The sequence below is a fragment of the Phoenix dactylifera genome, chromosome 7, assembly GCF_051530095.1.
Source record: "Phoenix dactylifera cultivar Ajwa chromosome 7, Ajwa_hap1_PhDact_Kaust_v1.1, whole genome shotgun sequence".
In the NCBI taxonomy this organism is placed as follows: Eukaryota; Viridiplantae; Streptophyta; class Magnoliopsida; order Arecales; family Arecaceae; genus Phoenix; species Phoenix dactylifera.
The window spans coordinates 12,855,457-12,883,292 of record NC_143196.1 but is presented as its reverse complement, the minus strand read 5'-3'; positions in this window follow the sequence as shown (position 1 = coordinate 12,883,292).

Genomic DNA, 27,836 nt, shown 5'->3' with positions numbered 1-27,836 from the left:
AATAGAGCATTCTGAAATTAGTCACGTTCAATGAAATGTACTCCTACACTTCACCTGTGTGACATATTAGTGTCTCCACACTCCTTGGTTAATAGGACAACCAACGTATATGTCACACAACGACCTAAACTCGATAATACTGTTGTCCTATTAACAGCATATCATTTGGTCGTGAACTGGTTTAAGGACTCACAGATAAATCTTCCTTTATCATAAAAGAATCCTAAGGACTTCATCATCCTACAAGAGTTCATTTAAAGATGTACAAAAAAATGATGAATAATACCAAAATAATACTTTATTAATTTGTCAATTTATTTACAAAATCAATCATCAACATGCTGACGATTGACTCTTAGGGTACAATTTCCAACACAAGAGACGGGCGTCTGTTCTCAGGCGTGCTGTGAAGAAATGGGAGAAAAGAAACCAAAGAAAGAAAGAAAGAGAAGAAAGAAAGAAACAGAAAAAGGAAGGTTCTTTTTTCTAGATTTCCTTTCTCCCAAGGGTCTTTTTGCAAAAGATTGTTTTGCACGAGTAAAGACATCATCCAACCTTCTTACGAAGCTTGACGTGCGTGTAAAGTAGAGGGTTTGCAGATCCAGGCCTTGCAGAGCTATCTTCAGGGATCTAGATCTAGATCCAGATCCTAATTACCTCGACCAACTTCCGCTGCAGGCTTGAGGTAATTTTACATAAAAGTTAAATTTAATATTTATAATTATTATAAATAAAATAAATAAAAAATTTTAAAACTGATTTTCATGCCTGGCGTTCGATTTTATCGGACAACTCGGGATATTTTTCCTTCAGTTCATCACATGAACGTGCTTCGAATCGTAGAATTCAAAAAATTTTTTGGATCCAAATCTAGAAGATCTTTGGATTCATTAGGGAGGAGAGATTAGGATCTGAAGAGGGTTGATAAAGATTCATAAAATTGAAACAAAATCAGAAGTAATTAATTTGAAGATCTTATCTTCAAACTTTCTGCAGGTGTAGAACACCGCAGCCTGATGATCCATCTAGGTTCCTGGTTAAGCTGCACATGTGTCTGGCCTCTACAGGTATCCACACGAGGATCTAATCATCTGAGATAGAGTCTTACCAGAGTGCTAGCTCCTTGCAAAGACCTCTAATGACTATTACAATATTGGAAGATAAAATCTGCAGCATACCTCTTTGAAGAAGAACGCTTTCTTCTTCAATCTTGCTCGCAATTAAGGGAGAGATGGAGGTGGCTTTAATCGTGGATCTTCCTTGCTTTGATGTCATGGAAGAAGAGGATGCAGAGGACCCTCTTGCTGCCGTGGGAAGAAGGAAGAAGGGGAGGCTGGGCGTGAGGAAGAACACTTTCTTCCTTGGCGTGATGGATCTCTTCCTTGCTTCTTCTTATCCTTTCCAACGCTTGGAGGAAGATGAAGACTATCTCCCTTGCTGCCATGGGAAGAAGAGGGGAAGCCTCTTGCTGCCGTGGGAAGGGAGAAGAGAGGAGGATAGGAGGCGTGGAGAGGAAGAGCTAATTCACTATGCGCACGCCCCAAGGGTCCTTTTTATAGACTTGGGTTTAGGGTTTTCCTAATCTTATTAGGAGTAGGAGATAAACTTCTCAAAATAACCCACCCTTGGATTAATGCCAAGTCTCCAATCCATGTGCTCATGGCGCCATCAAATCAATGCATGACATATGTCCACTTAATCAATTGATTAGAGCCTAATCCAATTAGGTTTAATCCCTATGGCGCCATGATCAAGTCCTAATCCAATTAAGTCTTGATCAATTCCAATTACAAGCCCAATTCCTAATCCTATTAGGACTTTAGGCTAGCTAGGAGAGAGAGGGTGTGGCGCCATGCATGATAGAGTGCCATGTGGACTTTAGAGTCCGCATGGTGTGAACACGACTTAAGTCATTTGATTCTACGATGACATATGGGCTTTAAAATCCGTGCAAACCCTGGTTTAATTCAATTGACCCAATCATGAACTTAAATCAATTTAGGTCGAACCCAATTTAATTTGTTTCATTTAAACAGCCCAATTGCAATCAATTCCCCTTATTTTTTCTTCCATTAACTCACTAACACTTAGTGGGTTAATTCAATCACCAATCATATTGATGATTGACTTCTATTGTGATTCCAAATCACAATTATGATAGTCTGACTAATTAAATTCTCTATGTGTGTGACCCCGTAGGTTCTATTCTAACTGGTAATGAGACATATTGAGATCTCCATCTCAATATCACTGAAACTCCTTTCAGTGAACTGAAATAATTTCAGTTCTACTCTTAGGGTTCACTGATCACCAAGTGAATGCCTTCAAGTCTCACAATCCACTAGTGACACCTAACAGTATGTGGTGGCAACCCAGCAGAATGGAATATCTGAAACTTTCGGTGCAGTTAGCGTATGATACAGTCCCTCTATCATGGATCCTGACATGACGGAGGTTATGGATAACTCGTCAAACCCCATCGTCTATCATATGTCTAATTTATTCGACTTCTAGTTCGAGATATGGAAAACCCTTTTTCCAAAATATCTAATCAAAAATTTATCGAACTCAGTCTTATAAATCACATAGGATCACTCCTAATCTATCAAGATCGATAGATCCCATCTAGATGCAACCCTATTCCAAAATGAACCTACTGCAGCCAATCCGCACTATAAGGATCCAAATAGCTAGGGCCCAAGTTCACATGCTCGTCAAACTACAGCAACCTTATAGTGAATAGCTGAGGCATCGCAGATCAAAGGACCAATCATACAACTACAGCATAAGTAGTTACTGATGAATGGATAGACATCCATGTGACTACTTTTTTGGTCACGCTCAGTACCTTGTTCTCTAACAAGTACTTGCATAATCACTCCAGTATCTCTACACCGTGGACTCGAGACTCATCCATCTGACTAAGTGATTTATGCACTAATCTCATCAAATCGATCATCGTCCCTCGTGATGGATCTATCGATTGGGAGCATTTGGAAATTAATACTTAATGACACATGCCTCAAATTCTCAACTCCTTGAGAATATGTGTCATCATCTATTAATTTTTTGGATGATTTATGGACATATAAAAAACATGAATGAAAAATAAATTACCCAATCGTATTTATTGATAAGAGTCAAATTATAAATTTGTGCTCCATATTACAAATATGCATCAGCCATATTGGCTTCTAGGGCATACTTCTAACAATCTTCCACTTACACTAAAGCCAATCAGACATGTATCTAAGTGCTATTTTCTCAAGATGGACTTCTAATTTTTTCTGACTTAGCTGCTTAGTGAATGGGTCTGCCACGTTGTCAGTGGAGTCTACTCTCTACACCTCTACATACTTCTTTTCGAGGTAGTCGCGAATTAGATGAAATCGCCGCTCTATGTGCTTGGACTTCTGATGAGACCTCGGCTCCTTAGTGCTATGGCGTCGTTGTTGTCACAAAAAAGAGTTATGGCATCTGATGACATGACTCTTAGCTCTTTGATAAACTTTTTGTACCATAACGCTTTCTTTGCAGCATCCGATGAGGCAATGTACTCTGCTTTCATGGTAGAATCTGCAATAATCGATTGCTTGGAACTCTTTCAATTTACCGATCCTCCATTGCATAAGAATACATATCCTGATGTAGACTTTCTATCATCAGGGTCAGTCATGAAGTTTGAATCAGTATATCCTTCTAACTTTAACTCTGTGCCTCCCCCAAAGACCAAAAACATATATTTAGTCCTTCTCAAGTACTAAGGATATTTTTCACAGCTATCCAGTGCTCCTCGCCTGGATTCGACTGATATCTTCTTGTGACACTCACAGCATATGCTATATCGGGTCGAGTACATAGCATGGCATACATGAGGCTCCTTATTGTCGATGCATAAGGGATCCTGCTCATGTGTTGAATCTCTTCAGATATTTTGGGACACATATTCTTGAAGAGATTTATCCCATTTCTTAGGGGTAACAATCCTCTCTTAAAGTTTTTCATGCTGAACCTCTTCAGCACTTTCTCTATGTATAATTTTTGTGACAGCTCTGGCATCCTCTTAGATCTATCTCTATAGAACTTAATCTCCAAAATATATGATGCTTCCCCTAGGTCTTTCATGAAGAACTCTTTAGACAACCATAACTTGACCGATGTGAGCATGAGAATATCATTCCCAATCAGGAGTATATCATCCACGTATAATACGAGGAATACTATAGCCATCCCACTGACCTTTTTGTGCACACATGGTTCCTCTTTGTTCTTGATGAAATCAAATGATTTGATCACATCATTGAAAAGAGTATTCCAACTCCGAGATGCTTGCTTTAGTCCATAAATGGGTCTTTGCAGCTTGCAGACCTTGTGATTACCATCATTAGAAGTAAAACCCCGAGGCTGCTCCATATAGATATCTTCTTCAAGATATTTATTAAGAAATGCAGTTTTCACATTCATCTGTCATATCTCATAATCATGATAAGCTGCAATGGCAAGCAACATTTGAATGGACTTCAGCATGGCTACCGATGAAAAAGTAATCTGATAGTCAATGCCTTCGTGCTGACTATAACCTTTTGTCACCAACCTTGCTTTATAGGTCTCTACCTTGCCATCCGAACCTATTTTTCTTTTGTAGATTTATTTACACCCAATAGGTGCTATACCTTCAGGTGGATCTACTAAGATCCATACTTAGTTGGAATGCATGGAGTCTATCTCTGACTTCATCGCATCCATCCATTTTTCGGAGTCGATGTCTAACATGGCTTCATTGTAGGTCTTAGGATCATCACTATCATCTCTTTCTCCCATGAGGAACTCTTCCTCTATTTTCTCTATAAGCATACTTGAGTATCTTTTAGGAGGATGGGAGATCCTACTGGATCTACGAAGTGGACATGGTTCTTAATGTATTGGTTCAATGTGAATAGGTTCACTAGGCTCAATTGCTCGTTGCTCTTCAGAGACTTTCTCTTCGAGCTCAATTTTTCTCCCACTATCTCTATCAAGGATAAACTATTTTTCGAAGAAGATGGCATGCCGGCTCACAAACACTTTGTGATCCTCTAGGATGTAAAATTATATCCTAACGACTCTTTAGGATATCCAATGAAACGAGCACCAATTATCCTAGCATGTAACTTGTTTGCCTATTGTCGCTTGACTTGGGCTGGATACCCCCAAATCTTGAGATAACCAAGACTCGGTTTCTTACCATGCCATATCTCATACGGTGTGGTAGGAACAGACTTAGAGGAAACTCTATTCAATATGTAGATAGCTGTAAATAGGGCATCTCTCCACAAGATAAGGGTAAGTCAGTGAAGCTCATCATGGACCTGACTATATCCAATAGGGTCTGATTCCTCCTTTCTGACACTCCGTTGAATTGAGGTGTTCCAGGAGGTGTCCATTGTAAAACTATACTATTTTGTTTGAGATAATTGCTAAACTCTCCACTAAGGTATTCTCCTCCTTGATCTGATCGAAGAACCTTAATGAGTTTTCCTGTCTATTTTTCTACTTCAAATCTGAATTCTTTGAACTTTTCAAATGCCTCAGATTTATATCTCATAAGATAGACATAACCATATCATGAGAAATCATTGGTAAAAATAATAAAGTAGAAAAATTGACCCCTAGCCTACACATCGAATGGGCCACACACATCAATAATGTACTAGGGCAAGTATTTCAGTGGACCTCTTCCCATGTCCTACAAAGGGTAATTTGGCTATTTTTTCTTGAAGGCAGGATTCACAAATCGAATATGACTCAGAAGTCAATGAACTCAAAAGCCCATGTTTCTCCAATTTGTTAATTTTGTCTTCTCCTATATGACCAAGTCAGAGGTGCCATATATATTTTTGATTTATCTAATCTCTAGATCTTTTAGATCCTATGGTACTCATTGTATGCTCAGATACATTCACAGATACATCCATATGTGAGTGATAGAGATCGTCAATCATAAAACCATATCCAAATAGTTTATTTTGCAAATAAATAAAAACGTAGTCTTTATTGAAATTGAATTCATAATGTTTCTGTGCTAGACAAGATACATAAATCAGATTTTTGCTAGCACTAGGTACAAAATAACAATCTCTAAGTATCAAACTAAATCCTAATGGTAAATACGAAGGAAATGTGCCCACAGCAACAGCAGCAACTCTTGCTCCATTGCCAACCCGTAGGGTTACCGCACCTTCCGTAAGCTTTCTACTTTTCTTTAGACCCTGCATGGTAGTGCACAAATGAACACTAGAACCAGAGTCTATAATCCAACTGGAAATAGAAGAAACCATTAGATTAGTTTCAATAATAAGCATATTAGACATACCTTCAGAAGGCATGTCATCCTTCTTGCTCTTTATGCTTTTCATATAGATAAGACAGTTCCTTTTCCAATGGCCGTCTTCATTGCAATGGAAACATTTTTCTTTGGATTCGGCCTTCTTCTTAGAAATTTTCTTCTTCGCCTTTTTCTCGATCTTCTGCTTCTTCGCAGGCTTCTTCTTCTTCCCGGTAGACTTTCTCTTGGAAGTAGAAGTTAGCTCAGCAACGAGAACTGTGCCCCTTGAACCTTTCAAGGCTCCCACAGTTGTCACCAACATATTCAATAATTCAAGCTTGGTGCATTCAATTTTATTCATACGGTAGTTTGCAATAAACTGCCTATACGAAGATGGCAACGATTGTAGGATCAAATCTGTCTGCAAATCCTTGTGCATGGTCATGCCAAGCTCTCAAGCTCTTCAAGATCCTTGATCATGGTCAAACCATATTCATGGATGGACTGCCCATCGCGCATCTTGGCTTTGAAGAGCCGCTTGGACACTTCAAACCTTGCTGTGCGACTCTGCTCATCATACAACTCTTGTAGGTGATCAAGCATGTCCTTGGCGGTCTTCATGCTCTCATGCTGGCATTGCAATTTGTTGGACATGGATGCCATAATATAGCATCTAACCTTATTGTCGTCATCTAACCATTTTGCATGCGTCTCACGCTGCTCATTGGTTGCACGGGCTGGTGACATCGAACGTTCATGGTCAAGAACATAAGCCATCCTTTCACAACTCAAGACAATCTTCAAGTTGCGGAGCGAATCTTTGTAGTTTGGTTCGGTCAACCTATTGTTATCTAGGATTCGAGCTATTGGGTTGGAAGCCATTGACATCTGCAGAGAGTAAAGATTCTAATTAGAAATTTATATTTGACATTAATTATTTTTAGGAACTTTTAAAACAAAATTGGATCAAATCCTTCCACTATTTCTCGGATCTCTCACACTTTCCTGGTAAAGATACGGAAACCTGCGACTTAGGGTTTCGAGTGGGGTGCTGCGGTCTCACCAATCTACATGTCACCTCACCTAACAGTTATTGGAGATACATAGACAATGAGTGTACAACTCTTGTACAATGCTTCATAAGCAAATTGAGCTAACCTAGTCTTCAAGTCATAAGGACCTCACCTAACAGTTATTGGATCCGTTTCTTGGTTAAGTCAGACCCACCGTATATCCCGCAGAAATAAAGCTATGATTGGGTCCTCACCTAATAGTTATTAGAGCCCAACCCCATCTTTATTCTACAACATCTCATGTCAATAGAGAGGTCCAATCCTCCGATGCAACTAGCCTACTATATCCAGCCGAGACTAATCAACGCTAGAAAGATCTTAGCAACTCTACTACAGCGAAAGACCAATCAACTTAATATTGGGTAATCAGATCTTAGTGATTCCAACTTTGAGCTTTCCATAAAAGGCAATCGATCAATTGGCCAGGTAAGTAGGTGGGAGGCTCCCCTTACTCAGCGAGTAAGGTCCTAATTAAGTAACCACCTTTGAGCTTTCCTAGACACCAATTAGATCAATTAATCAAATATGGCTAGCTCAATGTATCGTTCACTTTTGATTGATTCAGGGAGGTTTTAGATCTCTTGGAATTTACATCTAATGCAACCATCTACCCCATACCATATATCATTTGATTCACATCTTATGTAAATGTCACATTGGTTTAAGTTTACATCCTATGTAATTATGAAACCCTTTCATATATTATGTGATTACATCTTATGTAAATGACATAATTGTTTCAGTTTACATCTTATATAAATGTTCTATTATTTAAAAATTTTATTTACATCTCATGCAAATAAATTTTGTTTAACTAATACATACATCTCATGCATACATTGTATTAAACATAACCTTAAACAAGAATGAACATTATGATTACCACATGCATCTCATGTATAATTTTTTAGATCTGAACTTTAAACCTATTATGCTATTCTCTGAATTTCAGATCATGCATTACTTGATTTCAAATATTATAATTTTATTGCAATTCTAAAAATAGGATACAAGATCAAAAGAAAATAAAAATATCCATGCTGAAAATTTCAGCAACCTGAAATTTCAGCACGCAGAAAATCCAGCAAGCATAATCCTCTTAAAAATTAGATTAAAAATGTGGTATGTTAGATGTATGCCCTAGAAGCCAATTTGGCTGACACATTGTTGATTCTAGGGACATAATTTTGTACTTGACTGTTTATTATTGAATAAATAAAAGGCATCTTTTCATTCATATTATTTATGTGTCTATGAATCGTCCAAGGAATTAATAAGATGATGATACATATTCTCAAGAGTTCAGAATTTGAGCCATGTATCATTGGTGATTAATTTCTAAATGCTCCTGATCAATGGATCATCACGAGGACGGTGATCGATCCGATCAGTGCACAGATCACTTTCCTTCTGAATGGACGAGACTTGAGTCTACAGTGTAGGGACACTGAAGTGATAGTGCAGGTGCTTGTTAGAGAACAACGGTACTGAGCGTGACCAAGACAAGAAGTCACTTGGATGTCTATCCACTCGTCAGTGACTTGCTTGATGTTGCAGTAGTGTGACTGGTCCTTTGACCTGCGGTGCTTCGGCTACTCACAGTGAGGTTATTGTAGTTTGACTGCACACATACATGGTCTCTAGCCATATGGGTCCATGCAGTGTAGATTGGCTGCAGTAAGTTCACTGTAGGAGTAGGGTATGCACCTATAAGGAATCTATCGACCTTGATAGAAGAGGAGTGATCCTATGTGATTTGTTAGACTGAGTTCTAAGACCTTGGCCAGGGCAGTAATATAAAGTGGAAAAAGAGTTTTCCACTATCGAACTCAAGTCGAATAAATCTTGACATATGACAGACGATGGGGTTTGACGAGTTGTCCATGACCTCCGTCCTGTAGGGATCCACGATAGTAGGACTGTATCACATGTTAACTGCACCTAGAGGTTCATCTTTCTATTCTACTGGGTAGCCACTACATGCTGCTAGGTGTCACTGGTAGATGGTGGGACTCATAGGGATTATCTTGATGATCGATAAACCCTAATAAGTTGAGTTGGAATCGTTCCAACCCATTGAAAGGAGTTTTCAATGATATTGTGATAGAGATCATAATATATCTCACTACCAGTCAGAGTAGAACCTATGGGGTCACACACACTAGAAGTATTGACCGATCCGATGGTTGAATAGTGATTATGAATCACGAGTAATCAATTCGATTGATATTCGGTTGAAGAAGGAACAAAGGGAATTAATTAATTGGACTTAAACACAAATCCTACTTCGGGTAGGATTCCTAGAGTCCTAATTGGATTAGGACTGGGAATCCTAGTTGGAGTAGGACTGGGATTCCTACTTGGAATAGGATTCCTACAAACCTAATGAGATTAGGAATTTTGAATTAAAATTGGATTCCTACTTGGAGTAGGATTCCTAGAAATCCTAATTGGATTAGGACTTCGGATTCAAATAGAGTCCTAATTGGATTAGGACTAAAATTAAATACATCCTAATTGGATTAGGATTCCTTAAGTCTAAATTAATTATTAATCTAATGAATCAACATGACTCCTAATTGGATTAGGATTGAAGAGTTCAATTGAGTCATGGTTCATTCAAGTTCTAATAGGATTAGGACTAGCATGGATTGAACCCAATTGATTCATGATTTGGTTAAAGCCTAATAGGATTAGGACTTAGCCATAAGAGGGACACCTAATCCTCCTTAGAGGAGGATTAGGGCATCACAAGAAGGAGGGATCACGCCCCTCCTCCTCTCCTTGTGTGCGGCATGAAGAGAGGGGCCGGCGCCCCCCCCCCCCCCTTTGGAAAGTCATCTAGGGCTCCTACTTTGGAGGAGCCCTTGATGGCTATAAAAGGGCTTATGAGGCCGGCACCCTAGAAGCATTGAAGCCTCTCCCTCTTGAGCCGTGGCCACCCTCTCCCTCTCCTTTGGTTTCAGCCGCAAGCAAGGGAAGAAAAAGTCCAAGAGTTGGCGTCCTCCTCCCCTTCCCTTCCTTCATCCAACGCAAGGAAGGAAAGAAGGCTGTGTGGGGATTCTTCTTCTTTCTCTTCTTCATCCTTCTTCTTCCTCCTCTCAAGCACAATCAAGGGTTGATTGAAAGAGAAGAGATCAGCCATCAAAAGAAGTCTTTGCAAGGGAGCTAGCACCCCGGGAAGACAAGAAAGCTTTGATCGGTCCTCTGCTTCGTGTGGATACCCGTAGAGGCCGGACGTTTGAACGGCTTCAAACGAACCTTCATCCTAAAACCACGATCATTAGTTTGCGGTGATCATCCACCCGCGCAAGGTGAAGATCTGATCTTCCTAATGGTTTTAAAAGTTTTAATTCTTACCTAATTACGAAAGGTCTCGAAACAACGTTCATGCGATGAACGTCGATCCCGCACATGCCCCCTTTCCGCTGCCATCTGATTTTTGTTTTGAAATATCAGTGGCATGGGCGGGTTCCCAACAGTGGTATCAGAGCCTAGGCTTCATAGATTAAGGTAAGAATTAAATATCTAAAGGCTTATTAGATCTGAAAATTGAATGATCATGCATGCTGAAAATTTCTGCATGCAGATTTTTCAGGGGTGCTGATTTTTGCATGCTGATTTTTATGTGATAAAATGATGATTCTAATTCCGTTGTTAATGAGATTACAAAGTTTAGAATCATGATTAGCATGATCAGCAACCTATGTCATGATATAATCAGTTAGTTTTCAGATCTGAAAATTATAATTGTTGCATATGGTGATGATCATAGGATTCAAACCCTTTTGGTATCAAATGTAATGACCTGCGATGTGATCTGCGATGTCATGTAATTTTTCAGATGCTTGCATGCATCTTATTTGATGTTTTGAGAGGCCTGCGCGCCTCCTAAAAGGAGATGTAATTTATTTTATTTTTATTTTACATCTGGTTGTATTTCTGTGATGTGATGTACGTCAACGATCAAGTCGAAGACGATGCATGAGATGAACAGGGGTCTAAGCGGTTGATGGCGATTGGATCAAGAGTTGGTCAAGGATCGAATCAAGAAGGCTTGGAACCAATTCAAGAGTTGAAGACCAGTTGATCGATTGACGTGCATGTGCTTGTAATACGACCTAACTAGAATCCATGATCATCACCTATTTAAAGTTTAGCTTTAATTTGATGCTGCGATTATAACTGCCTGTGATGTGCCGTTTGGATGTGATGTGAATGCGAGTCGGGTAGATAGGTTTACATGTGATGTAGCAAACCCAATTGAGACCTAAATCAAAACCTCCTCAATCAAGTCGAGAGTGAACCGACATGAGCAAGTCATATTAGATTAATTGATCTAATTGGTGTCTAGGAAAGCATAAAAGGTGGTTACTTAATTAGGACCTTACTCTCTGAGTAAGGGGAGCCTCCCACCTGCTTACCTGGCCAATTGTTCGATTACCTCTTATGAAGGGCTCAAGTTGCAAACACTAAGACCTGATTAACCAATATTAAGTCAATAGGTCTTCCACTGTAGTAGAGCTGCTAAGGCCTTTCTGATGTTGATTTGTCTCGGCTGGACACAGTGGTCAAGTTGCATCGGGGGGCTGGACCTCTCTATAGACATGAGATGTTGTAGGGTAAAGGTGGGGTTGGGCACCAATAACTGTTAGGTGAGGACCCAATGACGACTTTATCCTACGGTTATACGGTGGGTCTGACTTAACTAAGAAATGGGACCAATAACTGTTAGGTGAGGTCTTCATGGCTTAGAGACCAAGTTACACTGCACCATGCTTGAGAAGCATTGTACAAGAGTTGTACATTCATCAATCTATGTGTCACCAATAACTGTTAGGTGAGGTGGCATGTAAATCGGTGGGACCGCAGTACCCACTAGAAACCCTAGTCGTGTGGGATTTTCGTTTTCCTACCAGGGGAGTGTGAGGGATTCGAGAAAATAGTGGGAGTTACATTTGTTCTAAAAGACCTTAGAACAGATTAGGATCAAGTACAAAAGTCTAACTAGAATCTTTACTCTCTGCAGATACAATGTCAGCTTCAAACCCTTTGACCCGTATTCTTGAGACCAACCGACTGACCGGAACCAATTACAAAGACTGGCTTAGAAATCTCAAAATTGTTTTGGACTGTGAGAAAATAGGCTACATACTCGATTCAGATATCCCCACACTACCAATACGTCCTACTGATGTTCAGCGTGAGATGCATAAAAAGTGGTTGGATGATGACATTAGAGTAAAATGCTATATGATGGCATCTATGTCTAATGAACTCCAATGCCAGCATGAAAATATGAAGACTGCTAGGGACATACTGGCACACCTGCAAGAATTGTATGGTGAGCAGAGTCGCACAGCTCGTTTTGAAGTGTCCAAGAGGCTTTTCAAAGCGAAGATGCGCGAAGGGCAGTCTGTCCATGATCACGGTCTGACCATGATCAAGGACCTAGAGGAGCTTGAGAAGCTCGGTATGGACATGCACAAGGAATTACAAGTGGATTTGATCCTACAGTCACTTCCTGATTTATTTGGTCAGTTTATAGTAAACTACCACATGAATAAGATTGAATGCACTAAGACTGAACTAATCAACATGTTGGTAACTGCTGAGGGAGCCTTGAAAGGTTCAAGGGGCAATGTCCTTGCTGCTGAGTTGACTTCTGGTTCCAAGAGAAAGTCTACTTGGAAGAAAAAGAAGCCTGCTAAGAAGCAGAAGAAAGACAAGAAGCCAAAGAAGGAAGTTCAAAAGAAAAGGGCTAACGACAAAGGAAAATATTTCCACTGCAATGTCGAAGGCCACTGGAAGAGAAACTGTCCTTCATACCTCGAGAGCCTGAAGAACAAGAAAGGTAACACACCTTCAGAAGGTATAGACTTGCTCATAATTGAAACTAATCTAACGGTTTCTTCTACTTCTAGTTGGGTTATAGATTCTGGTTCTAGTGCTCATTTGTGCACTACCATGCAGGGTCTAAAGAAAAGTAGAAGGCTGGCGGAAGGTGCGGTAACCCTTCGGGTTGGCAACGGGGCAAAAGTTGCTGCTGTGGCTGTGGGCACCTACCATCTGCGACTACCGTCTGGATTTAGTTTATTACTTAGAGACTGCTATTATGTACCTGCTGCTAGCAGAAATTTGATTTCTGTTTCATGTCTAGCACAGGAAGGTCATGTTTTTACATTTGACAAAGACTGCTGTTCTATTTATTTAAGAAATAAAATAGTCGCACGTGGTTTCATGATCGACAGTCTCTATCATTTACATATGGATGTATCTGTGAATGTTACCGAGCAAGAAGTGAGTGCCAAAGGATCCAAAAGATCCAGAGATGAGATAAACCAAAGATATTTGTGGCACCTCAGGCTTGGCCATATTGGAGAAGACAGAATGAACAAAATGGATAAAGATGGGCTTTTAGGCTCATTGACTTCCGAGTCATATACAGTTTGCGAGTCCTGTCTTCAAGGAAAAATGGCTAGACTGCCCTTTGTAGGACATGGGAAGAGGACCACTGAAATACTTACCCTAGTACATACAGATGTATGTGGCCCATTCGATGTGCTAGCCAGGGGACGTTATTCTTACTTCATTACCTTTACCGATGATTATTCACGGTATGGGTATGTGTATCTTATGAGACACAAGTCTGAGTCTTTTGAAAAGTTCAAAGAGTTCAAGAATGAAGTAGAAAAACAAACTGGAAAACCTCTTAAGGCTCTTCGATCAGATCGAGGAGGAGAATACCTTAGTGGGGAATTCCGGGACTATCTCAAAGAAAACGGTATAGTCTCACAATGGACACCTCCGGGTACACCTCAACTCAATGGGGTGTCAGAGAGGAGGAATCGGACCCTATTGGATATGGTCAGGTCCATGATGAGCTTCACTGATTTACCTATGTCCCTTTGGGGAGATGCCTTACTCACAGCGATTTATTTATTGAATAGAGTTCCCTCTAAATCCGTTCCTACCACACCGTATGAGATATGGCATGGTAAGAAACCAAGTATGGGTCATCTCAAGATTTGGGGATGTCCGGCCCACGTCAAGAGACTACAGGCGGACAAGTTAGAGGCTAGGACCATAAGTGCTCGTTTTATAGGATATCCTAAAGAGTCATTAGGATACAATTTTTACGTCTCAGAGGATCACAATGTGTTTGTGAGCCGTCATGCCATCTTCTTGGAAAATCAGTTTATCCTTGATAGAGGCAGTGGGAGGAAAATTGAGCTTGAAGAGAAAGTCTCTGAAAAGCAACGAGTCATGGATCCTATAGAACCCATTCATAAAGAGCCAGTACATGATGTCCATCGACCACCTCGTAGATCTAGTAGGGTCTCCCATCCTCCCGATAGATACTTAGGTATACTAGAAGAGGATACCGAGGAAATGTTCCTAGTGGGATATAGGGATCACATACAGGATCCCAAAACCTACAACGAGGCGATATCTGATATCGATTCCGAGAAATGGCTGGAAGCTATGAAGTCAGAGTTAGACTCCATGCATTCCAACCAAGTCTGGACCTTAGTAGACCCACCAGAAGGAATTGTACCTATTGGATGCAAATGGATCTACAAGAGGAAGATAGGTTCGGATGGAGAGGTAGAGACCTATAAGGCAAGGCTTGTGGCGAAAGGGTATAGTCAGCGCGAAGGCATTGACTATCAGGAGACCTTTTCACCTGTAGCCATGCTAAAATCCATCCGAACATTGCTTGCTATTGCAGCATTTCATGATTATGAAATCTGGCAGATGGATGTGAAAACTGCTTTCCTGAATGGATATCTTAATGAAGATATCTATATGGAACAGCCTTTGGGTTTCACTTCCAGTGATGGAGATCACAAGGTCTGCAAGCTGCAAAGGTCCATCTATGGACTAAAGCAAGCATCTCGGAGTTGGAACACTCGTTTCGATGACGCAATCAAAATGTTTGATTTCATCAAAAACGAAGAGGAACCGTGTGTTTACAAAAAGGTTAGTGGGAGTGCTGTCGTTTTTCTCGTACTGTACGTAGATGACATTCTCCTGATTGGGAATGATATTCCCATGCTAACCTCGGTCAAGGTCTGGTTGTCAAAAGAATTCTCCATGAAAGACCTTGGGGAAGCATCCTATATTTTGGGAATAAAGGTCTATAGAGATAGATCTAAAAGGATGCTTGGCCTTTCACAGAAGATGTACATAGAGGAGGTGCTGAAGAGGTTCAGCATGGAAAACTCCAAGAGGGGTCTCTTACCCCTTAGGCATGGAATTCATCTCTCCAAGAAGATGTGCCCCAACACATCTGAAGAGATTCAACTCATGAGCAAGATTCCTTATGCATCGGCAATAGGAAGCCTCATGTATGCCATGCTGTGTACACGACCTAATATAGCTCTTGCTGTGAGTGTCACAAGCAGATATCAGTCGAATCCAGGTGAAGAACACTGGACAGCTGTGAAGAATATTCTTAAGTACTTGAGAAGAACTAAAGATTTATTCTTGGTTTTTGGAGGATAATCAGAGTTAAAGGTAGAAGGGTACACAGATTCAGACTTCATGACTGATGTCGATGACAGGAAGTCAACATCTGGATATGTGTTCTTGTGCAATGGTGGTACGGTAAATTGGAAGAGTTCTAAACAACCAATTATTGCTGATTCTACTATGGAAGCTGAATACATCGCCGCCTCTGAAGCTGCTAAAGAAGGCTTCTGGTTCAAGAAATTCATTGCAGAGTTGGACGTGATGACATCAGATGCCATAACACTCTACTGCGATAATAATGGCGCCATAGCCCTTGCTAAGGAGCCAAGGTCTCATCAGAAGTCTAAGCATATAGAGCGGCGCTTCCATCTCATACGCGACTATGTTGAGAAGAAATATGTAGAGGTGCAGAGAGTAGACTCCGCGGATAACGTGGCGGACCCGTTCACTAAGCAGCTGAGTCAGCAAAAGACTGAAGCCCACCTTGAGAAGATGGGCCTAAGATATATGACCAATTGGCTTTAGTGCAAGTGGGAGATTGTTAGATGTATGCCCTAGAAGCCAATTTGGCTGACACATTGTTGATTCTAGGGACATAATTTTGTACTTGACTGTTTATTATTGAATAAATAAAAGGCATCTTTTCATTCATATTATTTATGTGTCTATGAATCGTCCAAGGAATTAATAAGATGATGATACATATTCTCAAGAGTTCAGAATTTGAGCCATGTATCATTGGTGATTAATTTCTAAATGCTCCTGATCAATGGATCATCACGAGGACGGTGATCGATCCGATCAGTGCACAGATCACTTTCCTTCTGGATGGACGACACTTGAGTCCACAGTGTAGGGACACTGAAATGATAGTGCAGGTGCTTGTTAGAGAACAAGGGTACTGAGCGTGACCAAGACAAGAAGTCACTTGGATGTCTATCCACTCGTCAGTGACTTGCTTGATGTTGCAGTAGTGTGACTGGTCCTTTGACCTGCGGTGCTTCGGCTACTCACAGTGAGGTTATTGTAGTTTGACTGCACACATACATGGTCTCTAGCCATATGGGTCCATGCAGTGTAGATTGGCTGCAGTAAGTTCACTGTAGGAGTAGGGTATGCACCTATAAGGAATCTATCGACCTTGATAGAAGAGGAGTGATCCTATGTGATTTGTTAGACTGAGTTCTAAGACCTTGGCCAGGGCAGTAATATAAAGTGGAAAAAGAGTTTTTCACTATCGAACTCAAGTCGAATAAATCTTGACATATGACAGACGATGGGGTTTGACGAGTTGTCCATGACCTCCGTCCTGTAGGGATCCACGATAGTAGGACTGTATCACATGTTAACTGCACCTAGAGGTTCATCTTTCTATTCTACTGGGTAGCCACTACATGCTGCTAGGTGTCACTGGTGGATGGTGGGACTCATAGGGATTATCTTGATGATCGATAAACCCTAATGAGTTGAGTTGGAATCGTTCCAACCCATTGAAAGGAGTTTTCAATGATATTGTGATAGAGATCATAATATATCTCACTACCAGTCAGAGTAGAACCTATGGGGTCACACACACTAGAAGTATTGACCGATCCGATGGTTGAAAAGTGATTATGAATCACGAGTAATCAATTCGATTGATATTCGGTTGAAGAAGGAATAAAGAGAATTAATTAATTGGACTTAAACACAAATCCTACTTCGGGTAGGATTTCTAGAGTCCTAATTGGATTAGGACTGGGAATCCTAGTTGGAGTATGACTGGGATTCCTACTTGGAATAGGATTCCTACAAACCTAATGAGATTAGGAATTTTGAATTAAAATTGGATTCCTACTTGGAGTAGGATTCCTAGAAATTCTAATTGGATTAGGACTTCGGATTCAAATAGAGTCCTAATTGGATTAGGACTAAAATTAAATACATCCTAATTGGATTAGGATTCCTTAAGTCTAAATTAATTATTAATCTAATGAATCAACATGACTCCTAATTGGATTAGGATTGAAGAGTTCAATTGAGTCATGGTTCATTCAAGTTCTAATAGGATTAGGACTAGCATGGATTGAACCCAATTGATTCATGATTTGGTTAAAGCCTAATAGGATTAGGACTTAGCCATAAGAGGGACACCTAATCCTCCTTAGAGGAGGATTAGGGCATCACAAGAAGGAGGGATCACGCCCCTCCTCCTCTCCTTGTGTGCGGCATGAAGAGAGGGGCCGGCGCCCCCCCCCCCCTTTGGAAAGTCATCTAGGGCTCCTACTTTGGAGGAGCCCTTGATGGCTATAAAAGGGCTTATGAGGCCGGCACCCTAGAAGCATTGAAGCCTCTCCCTCTTGAGCCGTGGCCACCCTCTCCCTCTCCTTTGGTTTCAGCCGCAAGCAAGGGAAGAAAAAGTCCAAGAGTTGGCGTCCTCCTCCCCTTCCCTTCCTTCATCCAACGCAAGGAAGGAAAGAAGGCTGTGTGGGGATTCTTCTTCTTTCTCTTCTTCATCCTTCTTCTTCCTCCTCTCAAGCACAATCAAGGGTTGATTGAAAGAGAAGAGATCAGCCATCAAAAGAAGTCTTCGCAAGGGAGCTAGCACCCCGGGAAGACAAGAAAGCTTTGATCGGTCCTCTGCTTCGTGTGGATACCCGTAGAGGCCGGACGTTTGAACGGCTTCAAACGAACCTTCATCCTAAAACCACGATCATCAGTTTGCGGTGATCATCCACCCGCGCAAGGTGAAGATCTGATCTTCCTAATGGTTTTAAAAGTTTTAATTCTTACCTAATTACGAAAGGTCTCGAAACAACATTCATGCGATGAACGTCGATCCCGCACATGCCCCCTTTCCGCTGCCATCTGATTTTTGTTTTGAAATATCAGTGGCATGGGCGGGTTTCCAACATGGTAATCAATCCTTAAATCCTAATCATGCTCTCTAGAACCATGGCTCTAATACCACTGCTGAGATACGCTCCGTGCTCTGCGACATTCACAACGTAATTCGCACAGGACGTCGTTCATCGCATGAACGTGCTTCGGATCGTAGAATTTAAAAAATTTTCTGGATCCAAATCCAGAAGATCTTTGGACTCATTAGGGAGGAAAGATTAGGATCTGAGGAGGATTGATTAAGATTCATAAAATTGAAACAAAATTAGAAGTAATTAATTTGAAGATCTTATCTTCAAAAATTTTTGCAGGTACAGAACACCGCAGCCTGATGATCTATCTAGGTTTCTGGTTAAGCCGCACATGTATCTTGCCTCTACAGGTATCCACATGAGGATCTAATCATCTGAGATAGAGACTTACCGGAGTGCTAGCTCCTTGCAAAGACCTCTCATGACTATCATAATATTGGAAGATAAAAATCTGCAGCATACCTCTTTGAAGAAAAACGCTTTCTTCTTCAACCTTGCTCGCAATTAAGGGAGAGATGGAGGTCGCTTTAATCGTGGATCTTTCTTGCTTTGATGTCGTGGAAGAAGAGGATGCAGAGGAACCTCTTGCTGCCATGGGAAGAAGGAAGAAGGGGAGGCTGGGCGTGAGGAAGAACACTTTCTTCCTTGGCGTGATGGATCTCTTCCTTGCTTCTTCTTATCCTTTCCAACGCTTGGAGGAAGATGAAGACTATCTCCCTTGCTGCCATGGGAAGAAGAGGGGAAGCCTCTTGCTGCCGTGGGAAGGGAGAAGAGAGGAGGAGAGGAGGCATCGAAAGGAAGAGCCAATTCACTATGCACATGCCCCAAGGGTCCTTTTTATAGACTTGGGTTTAGGATTTTCCTAATCTTATTAGGAGTAGGACATAAACTTCTCAAAATAACCCACCCTTGGATTAATGCCAATTGTCCAATCCATGTGCTCATGGCGCCATCAAATCAATGCATGACATGTGTCCACTTAATCAATTGATTAGAGCCTAATCCAACTAGGTTTAATCCCTATGGCGCCATGATCAAGTCCTAATCCAATTAGGTCTTGATCAATTCCAATTACAAGCCCAATTCCTAATCTTATTAGGACTTTAGGCTAGGTAGGAGAGAGAGGGTGTGGCGCCATGCATGATAAAGTGCCTTGTGGACTTTAGAGTCCGCATGGTGTGAACACGACTTAAGTCATTTGATCCTACGATGACATGTGGACTTTAAAATCCGTGCAAATACTGGTTTAATCTAATTGACCCAATCATGAACCCAAATTAATTTGGGACGAACCTAATATAATTTGGCTTATTTAAATAGCCCAATTGCAATCTAATTGCAATCAATTCTACTTAATTTTTCTTCCATTAACTTACTAACACTTAGTGGGTTAATTCAATCACCAATCATATTGATGATTGACTTCTATTGTGATTCCAAATCATAATTATGATAGTCTGACTAATTAAATCCTCTATATGTGTAACCCCGTAGGTTCTATTCTAACTGGTAGTGAGACATATTAAGATCTCCATCTCAATATCACTGAAATTTCTTTCAGTGGACTGAAATAATTTCATTTCTACTAGGGTTTCCTAATCACCAAGTGAATGCCTTCGAGTCTCACAATCCACTAGTGACACCTTGCAGTATGTGGTGGCAACACAGTAGAATGGAATATCTAAATCTCTCGGTGCAGTTAGCGTATGATACAGTCCCTCTATCATGGATCCCGATATGACGGAGGTTATGGATAACTCGTCAAACCCCATCGTCTATCATATGTCTAATTTATTTGACTTCCAGTTCGAAATATGGAAAATCCTTTTTCCAAAATATCTGGCTAGAAGTTTATCGAACTCAGTCTCATAAATCATATAAGATCACTTCTAATCTATTAAAGTCGATATATTCCATCTAGATGCAACCCTATTCCAAAATGAACCTACTGCAGCCAATCCGCACTACAAGGACCCGAATGGCTACGGCTCAAATTTACATGCTCGTCAAACTACAGCAACCTTATAGTGAATAGCTGAGGCATCGCAGGTCAAAGGACCAATCATACAACTACAACATAAGTATGTTAGATATATGCCCTAGAAGCCAATTTTGGCTGACACATTATTAATTCTAGGACATAATTTGTACTTGACTTTATTATTATTGAATAAATGAAAGGCATCTTTTTCATTCATATTATTATTGTGTCTATGAATCGTCCAAGGAATTAATAAGATGATGATGCATATTCTCAAGAGTTGAGAATTTGAGCCATGTATCATTAGTGATTAATTTCTGAACGCTCCTGATCGATGGATCATCACGAGGACGGTGATCGATCCGATGAGATCAGTGCACAGATTACTTTCCTTATGGATGGACGAGACTCGAGTCCACAGTGTGGCGACACTGAAGTAATAGTGCAGGTGCTTGTTAAGAACAAGGGTACTGAGCGTAACCAATACAAGAAGTCACTTGGATGTCTATCCACTCGTCAGTGACTTGCTTGATGCTGCAGTAGTGTGACTGGTCCTTTGACCTACGGTGCTTCGGCTACTCACAGTGAGGTTATTGTAGTTTGACTGCACACATACATGGTCTCTAGCCATATAGGTCCATGCAGTGTAGATTGGCTGCAGTAAGTTCACTGTAGTAGTAGGGTATGCACCTATAAGGAATCTATCAACCTTGATAGATAAGGAGAGATCCTATGTGATTTATAAGACTGAGTTCGTAAGACCTCGGCCGGGGCAGTATGCACAGTGGAGAAAGAGTTTTTCACTCTCGAATTTAAGTCGAATAAATCTTCACATATGACAGACGATGGGGTTTGACAAGTTGTCCATGACCTCCGTCCTGTAGGGATCCACGATAGTAGGACTGTATCACATGATAACTGCACCTAGAGGTTCATCATTCTATTCTACTGGATAGCCACTACATGCTGCTAGGTGTCACTGGTGGATGGTGGGACTCACAGGGATTATCTTGATGATCGGTAAACCCTAATGAGTAGAGTTGGAATCGTTCCAATCCATTGAAAGGAGTTTTCAATGATATTATGATAGAGATCATAATATATCTCACTACCAGTCAGAGTAGAACCTATGGGGTCACACACACTAGAAGTATTGACCGATCCGATGGTTGGATCGTGATTAGGAATCACAAGTAATCAATTCGATTGATATTCAGTTGAAGAAGGAACAAAGGGAATTAATTAATTGGACTTGAAACAAGAGTCCTACTTCGAGTAGGATTCCTAGAATTCTAATTGGATTAGGACTGGGAATCCTAGTTGGAGTAGGACTGGGATTCCTACTTGAAATAGGATTCCTACAATCCTAATTAGATTAGGAGTTTTGAATTAAAATTGGATTCCTACTTGGAATAGGATTCCTAGAAGACCTAATTGGATTAGGACTTCGAATTCAAATAAGAGTCCTAATTGGATTAGGACTAAAATTAAATATGTCCTAATTTGGATTAGGGTTTCTTAAGTCACAATTAATTATTAATCTAATGAATCAATAAGACTCCTAATTGGATTAGGATTGAAGAGTTCAATTGAGTCAAAATTGATTTAAGTTCTAATTGGATTAGGACTTACCTAGATTGGATCCAAATTGGTTCACCCTTGGGCTAAGCCTAATTGGATTAGGGCTTGACCACATTAGGGCATCCCAATCCTTACATAATAAGGATTTGGGCAACCATGAAGGAGGGGCTCACGCCCCTCCTCCTTTAATCCCTTGGTGCGGCAACAAGAGGGGCCGGCGCCCCTCTTGGTAATACATCAAGGGCTCCTAACTTGTAGGAGCCCTAGATGGCTATAAAAGAGGGCAAGGGGGCTGACGCCCTAATTGATTGAAACCCTCTCCCTCTTGTGCTGTGGCCACCCTCTCCCTCTCCTTGGTTCAGCCGCAAGCAAAGGGAAGAAAAGGAAAAGCCATTGGCGGCCCCCTCCTCTTCTCTTCCTCCTTCCAACGCAAGGAAAAGGGAGTAGGCTGCAAGGGCTTTGGTTCTTCATCCAGTTGCCTTCTTCTTCTTCCTCCTCTCAAGCACAATCAAGGGTTGATTGATAGAGAGGAAATCAGCCATCAAAAGAAGTCTTTGCAAGGGAGCTAGCACCCCGGGAAGACAAGAAAGCTTTGATCAGTCCTCTGCTTCGTGTGGATACCCGTAGAGGCCGGACGTTTGAACGGCTTCAAACGAACCTTCATCCTAAAACCACGAACTTCAGTTTGCGGTGATCATCTACCCGCACAAGGTGAAGATCTGATCTTCTAATGTTTTTAAAAGTTTTTAATTCTTGCCTAACTATGAACGGTTCATGAAACAACGTTCATGAGATGAACGTCGATCCCGCTTATGTCGATTCCGCTGCCATCTGAATTTTTTTTGAAATATCAGCGGCATGGGCGGGTTCCCAACAGTGGTATCAGATCCTAGGCATCGAAGATTAAGGTAAGAATTAATTATCTAAAGGCTTATTAGATCTGAAAATTAAATGATCATGCATGCTGAAAATTTTCTGCATGCAGATTTTTTCTAGGGTGCTGATTTTTACATGCTGATTTTTATGTGATAAAAAGATGATTCTAATTGCATTGTTAATGGGATTACAAAGTTTAGAATCATGATTAGCATGATCAGCAACCTATGTCATGAGATAATCAGTTAGTTTTCAGATCTGAAAATTATAATTGCTGCATGTGGTGATGATCATAGGATTCAAACCCTTTTGGTATCAAATGTAATGACCTGCGATGTGATCTGTAATGTCATGTAATTTTTCAGATGCTTGCATGCATCTTATTTGATATTTTGAGAGGCCTGCGTGCCTCCTAAAAGGGGATATAATTTATTTTTATTTTTATTTTATATCTAGTTGTATTTCTGTGATGTGATGTACGTCAACGATCAAGTCAAAGATGATGCATGAGATGAACAGGGGTCTAAGCGGTTGATGGCGATTGGATCAAGAGTTGGTCAAGGATCGAGTCAAGGAGGCTTGGAACCAATTCAAGAGTTGAAGACCAGTTGATCGATTGACGTGCATGTGCTTGTAATACAACCTAACTAGAATCCATGATCATCACCTATTTAAAGTTTAGCTTTAATTATTGCTGCGATTATAACTTCCTGCAATGTGCCGTTTGCATGTGATGTGAATGAGAGTCGGGTAGATAGGTTTACATGTGATGTAGCAAACCCAATTGAGACCTAAATTAAAACCTCCTCAATCAAGTTGAGAGTGAACCGACATGAGCAAGTCATATTAGATTAATTGATCTAATTGGTGTCTAGGAAAGCATGAAAGGTGGTTACTTAATTAGGACCTTACTCTCTGAGTAAGGGGAGCCTCCCACCTGCTTACCTGGCCAATTATTCGATTACCTCTTATGAAGAGCTCAAGTTGCAAACACTAAGACCTGATTAACCAATATTAAGTCAATAGGTCTTCCACTGTAGTAGAGCTGCTAAGGCCTTTCTGATGTTGATTTGTCTCGGCTGGACACAGTGGTCAAGTTGCATCGGGGGGCTGGACCTCTCTATAGACATGAGATGTTGTAGGGTAAAGGTGGGATTGGGCACCAATAACTGTTAGGTGAGGACCCAATGACGACTTTATTCCTACGGTTATACGGTGGGTCTGACTTAACTAAGAAATGGGACCAATAACTGTTAGGTGAGGTCTTCATGGCTTAGAGACCGAGTTGCACTGCAACATGCTTGAGTAGCATAGTACAAGAGTTATACACTCATCCATCTGTGTCACCAATAACTGTTAGGTGAGGTGCCATGTAGATCGGTGGGACCGCAGTACCCACTAGAAACCCTAGTCGTGTAGGATTTCCGTTTTCCTACTAGGGGAGTGTGAGGAATTCGAGAAAATAGTGGGAGTTACATTTGTTCTAAAAGACCTTAGAACAGATTAGAATCAAGTACAAAAGTCTAACTAGAATCTTTACTCTCTACAGATCATAATGTCAGTCTCAAACCCTTTGACCCGTATTCTTGAGACCAACCGATTGACCGGTACAAATTACAAGGACTGGCTTAGAAATCTCAAAATTATTTTGAGCTGTGAGAAAATAGGCTACATACTTGATTCAAATATCCCCACACTACCAGCACGTCCTACTGATGTTCAGCGACAGATGCATCAAAAGTGGATGGATGATGACATTAGAGTCAAGTGCTATATGATGGCATCCATGTCCAATGAACTCCAATGCCAGCATGAGAATCTCAAGACTGCTAGGGACATACTAGCACACCTGCAAGAGTTGTATGGTGAGCAGAGTCGCACAGCTCGTTTTGAAGTGTCCAAGAGGCTCTTCATGACAAAGATGCGCGAAGGGCAGTCCGTCCATGATCACGGTCTGACTATGATTAAGGACCTTGAGGAGCTTGAGAAGCTCGGTATGAACATGCACAAGGAATTGCAAGTTGATCTGATCCTTCAATCCCTTTCTGATTCATTTGGTCAGTTTATAGTAAACTACCATATGAATAAGATTGAATGCACTAAGACTGAACTGATAAATATGTTGGTAACTGCTGAGGGAGCCTTGAAAGGTTCAAGGGGCAATGTCCTTACTGCTGAGTTGACTTCTGGTTCCAAGAGAAAGTCTACTTGGAGGAAAAGGAAGCCTGCTAAGAAGCACAAGAAAGACAAAAAGCCAAAGAAGGAAGTTCAAAAGAAAAAGGCTAACGACAAAGGAAAATGTTTCCACTGCAATGTCGACGGCCACTGGAAGAGAAATTGTCCTTCATACCTCGAGAGCCTGAAGAACAAGAAAGGTGACACACCTTCAGAAGGTATAGACTTGCTCATAATTGAAACTAATCTAACGGTTTCTTCTACTTCTAGTTGGGTTATAGATTCTGGTTCTAGTGCTCATTTGTGCACTACCATGCAGGGTCTAAAGGAAAGTAGAAGGCTGGCGGAAGGTGCGGTAACCCTTCGGGTTGGCAACGGGGCAAAAGTTGCTGCTGTGGCTGTCGGCACCTACCATCTGCGACTACCGTCTGGTTTTAGTTTATTACTTAGAGACTGCTATTATGTACCTGCTGCTAGCAGAAATTTGATTTCTGTTTCATGTCTAGCACAGGAAGGTCATGTTTTTACATTTGACAAAGACTGCTGTTCTATTTATTTAAGAAATAAAATAGTCGCACGTGGTTTTATGATTGACAGTCTCTATCATTTGCATATGGATGTATCTATAAATGTGTCTGAGTAAGTAGTGAATGCCAAAGGATCCAAAAGATCCAGGGATGAGATAAACCAAAAATATTTGTGGTACCTCAGGCTTGGCCATATTGGAGAGGATAGGATGAACAAAATGGATAAAGATGGGCTTCTCGGCTCATTGACTTCCGAGTCATATCCAGTTTGCGAGTCCTGTCTTCAAGGAAAAATGGCCAGATTGCCCTTTATAGGACATGGGGAGAGGACCACTGAAATACTTACCCTAGTACATACAGATGTATGTGGCCCATTCGATGTGCTAGCTAGGGGACGTTATTCGTACTTCATTACCTTTACCGATGATTATTCACGGTATGGGTATGTGTATCTTATGAGGCACAAGTCTGAATCTTTTGAAAAGTTCAAAGAGTTCAAGAATGAAGTAGAAAAACAAACTGGAAAAACTCTTAAGGCTCTTCGATCAGATTGAGGAGGAGAATACCTTAGTGTAGAATTCCGAGAGTATCTCAAGGACAATGGCATAGTCTCACAATGGACTCCTCCGAGTACACCTCAACTCAACGGGGTGTCAGAGAGGAGGAATCGGACCCTATTGGATATGGTCAGGTCCATGATGAGCTTCACTGATCTACCGATGTTTCTTTAGGGAGATGCCTTACTTACCGCAGTATATCTACTAAATAGAGTTCCCTCTAAATCCGTTCCTACCACACCATATGAGATATGGCATGGTAAGAAACCAAGTCTTGGTCATCTCAAGATTTGGGGATGTCCGGCCCACGTCAAAAGACTACAGGCGGACAAACTAGAGGCTAGGACCATAAGTGCTCGTTTTATAGGATATCCTAAAGAGTCATTAGGATACAATTTTTACGTCTCAGAGGATCACAATGTGTTTGTGAGCCGTCATGCCATCTTCTTGGAAAACCAGTTTATCCTTGATAGAGGCAGTGGGAGGAAAATTGAGCTTGAAGAGAAAGTCTCTGAAAAGCAACGAGTCATGGATCCTATCGAACCCATTAATACAGAGCCAGTACACAATGTCCCTCAACCACCTCGCAGATCAAGTAGGGTCTCACATCCTCCCGATAGATACTTAGGTATACTAGAAGAGGATACCGAGGAAATGTTCCTAGTGGAAGATAGGGATCACATACAGGATCCCAAAACCTACAACGAGGCGATATCTGATGTCGATTCTGAGAAATGGTTGGAAGCTATGAAGTCAGAATTAGACTCCATGCATTCCAACCAAGTCTGGACCTTAGTAGATCCACCAGAAGGTATTGTACCTATTGGATGTAAATGGATCTATAAAAGGAAGATAGGTTCGGATGGAGAGGTAGAGACCTATAAGGCAAGGCTTGTGGCGAAAGGGTATAGTCAACGCGAAGGCATTGACTATCAGGAGACTTTTTCACCTGTAGCCATGCTGAAATCCATCCGAACATTGCTTGCCATTGCAGCATTTCATGATTATGAAATCTGGCAGATGGATGTGAAAACTGCTTTCCTAAATGGACATCTTGATGAAGATATCTACATGGAACAGCCTTTGGGTTTCACTTCCAGTGATGGAGATCACAAGGTCTGCAAGCTGCAAAGGTCCATTTATGGACTAAAGCAAGCATCTCGGAGTTGGAACACTCGTTTCAATGACGCAATCAAAACGTTTGATTTCATCAAAAACAAAGAGGAACCGTGTGTTTACAAAAAGGCTAGTGGGAGCGCTGTCGTATTTCTCGTACTGTACGTGGACGACATCCTCCTGATAGGGAATGATATTCCCATGCTAACCTCAGTCAAGGTATGGTTGTCAAAAGAGTTCTCCATGAAAGACCTTGGGG